The sequence below is a fragment of the Tupaia chinensis genome, unplaced genomic scaffold (genome assembly GCF_000334495.1).
Source record: "Tupaia chinensis unplaced genomic scaffold, TupChi_1.0 Scaffold000632_1, whole genome shotgun sequence".
In the NCBI taxonomy this organism is placed as follows: Eukaryota; Metazoa; Chordata; class Mammalia; order Scandentia; family Tupaiidae; genus Tupaia; species Tupaia belangeri.
In genome coordinates this window covers 648,209-650,473 of record NW_006160152.1, presented here as the reverse complement: position 1 = coordinate 650,473, position 2,265 = coordinate 648,209, and the positions used below count along the sequence as shown (strand labels likewise).

General features: G+C 46.9%; 1 protein-coding gene across 1 annotated transcript in view; it reads left to right on the top strand.

The window, feature by feature from the left end:
• The window catches only part of ADAMTS17 (ADAM metallopeptidase with thrombospondin type 1 motif 17), a 269,537-nt gene that overhangs the window by 514 nt on the left and 266,758 nt on the right, over nucleotides 1-2,265 (top strand). The gene's annotated exons all lie outside the window — the stretch shown is intronic.

The following is a 2,265-nucleotide window of genomic DNA, read 5'->3' as shown; positions in this document are numbered from 1 at the left end:
AAAGAAAGAAAGAAAGAAAGAAAGAAAGAAAGGCAAGACTCAAGAGCAGCCTGAGAAGTACACGGCAAGGGGACCAGCAGTTAGCGTAAAGGCTATGTTGCTGGCCTCATGTATAGTCGACCATGGTTCGCTTCCCGGACCTGGTGGCTTAAACTCACGCCCTGCCTCTCTGTCTGTCTGGCAAGCGCATGCGCCCTATAGCAAAAACCTCTCCGAAAAAAACAAGAAAAGTGCATGGAATGGGGGTAGGGAGCAGTTCCATGTTTCTAGCACCTCGATGTAGACACTCAGCCAACAGCTCCCCCAAACCCCATCATTTAGGGTTTTTAAAAAGATTTATTTTTAATTTGTATTTATTATCATTTTTCTTCAACTTTGACCAGAGAGAGAAAGAGAGAGAGAAAGGGAGAGTGAGAAAGCAAGCCGCCAGATCGGGGACTTGAACCGTGGTCAGCCATCTGGGAGTCTAGCCCGTTAGCCACCGCACCACCTACCGGCCCCCATGTAGAGTTTTTTTTTACCGGGGTTTCATCATGCAAACGCAACTGACTATGTCTCGGCCCTCGATAATAAGCTCCAATCATAAACCACCTCCCCTCCCCAGAGGTCAGGGTGGGGTTGAAAAGTTCCACCTTCTAACCCAGGCCTGGGTCTTTCTGGTGGCCAGCCTTCCGTCTGAAAGCTCTCTGGGGCCCCCTAGCGGCCAGTCATCACACTCACTCACAAAAGAGATTGATTAATTACTCAGGCCAGGGATTCCAAGGCTTTTAGGGTCTCTGTGCTGGGACATGAGGACAGAGACCAATACATATTTCTCATTATGCCACGTCGATGTTACATATGCATGACTTATGAATCCAATGCTTTAAAAAAATCTTTTAATTTGCATCATAAAGAGTCATAGGGGGACCAGGTGTTGGCGTAATGGCTGGGTCGCTGGTCTCCCATGTAGCGACTGTGGTTCCAATCCCAGACCCGCCGGCTTTAACTCACGCCAGGCGCGTGTGCGTGCATGCCCAAGATCCCGAGAGGAGAATGGAGGAGAAGGGATTGCGGCGTGGCCATCCTCCCTGGGGGGTGATTTCTCACTTTCTGTCTCTCTGTCTCTCTCTCTCTTTCTGGTGAGCGCACGTGCCGTATAACTTCTCAAAAAAAAAAATTCAATTGAAGTTGTAAAGACAGTACAGAGATGTCTTGTAAATTTCACCCAGTTTCTGTCAATGGTTACGTTATGTAACTAGGTTACAGAACAATATCCAAATCAGAAAACTTACAGGGAACGGCGTATGTATACCTCTATGGCCGTTTTGGTTTATACCATTTTTAAAAGAATTATTTATTTATTTTTGTTGTTGTTATTATTTTTAATTTGACCAGAAAGGGACAGAAAGAGAACCGGAAAGTGAGAAAATAAGCTGCTAGGTCCAGGACCCGAACCACAGTCGACCAGGTGGGAAGGCCAGTGCTTCAATTAGCATGCCACCTGCTGGCCCAGTTTATGCCATTTTATTACATAGAAATTCTTTTTTTTTTTTTGGAAAGGTTTTTGCTATAGGGTGCGCGCGCTCACCAAAAAGACAGAGAAACAGAAAGCGAGAAATCACCCCCCAGGAGGGATGGCCATGCCACAATCCCTTCTCCTCCATTCTCTCGGGATCTTGGGCACACACGCACATGCGCCCGGCGTGAGTTTAAGCCACCGGGTCCAGGACTCAAACTGCGGTCAGCTACATGGGAGTCCAGCAACGCAGCCATTACACCAACTGCTGGTCCCCAGGGGGAATCCCTTCTGATGATATATAATTCTGTGATGAAAATTAGATTCTGACAGACCAGCAGGTGGCAGGCTTGGTAATTGAGGTCACAGGATCACACCTGCCCAATGTCCTGTTCAAATCCAGGACTCAATGGCTTGAAAGACACCCAAGGTGTATGTGCGTGCATGCCCAAAATCCTGAGAGGAGAATGGAGAAGGGATTGTGGTGTAGTCATTCCCTCACTCCCCCCACCTGGGGGCGTGCCTTTTCATTTTCTCATTTTTCTTCTCTCCCTCTGGTGAGCAAACGTGCCCTGTAACATAAACTTTAAAAAAGAGGAGCCAGCAGGTGGCGTAGTGGTTAAGGTGCTAGACACTCCCACATGGCCAACCATGGTTCACATCCCAGATCTGGTGTGTTGCTTTCTCGTTTTCCCTTTCTCTTGCTCTGGTCAAATTAAAATAAATGAATAAATAAAATAAACAATTTTTTTATAGAAAGGGAAAGA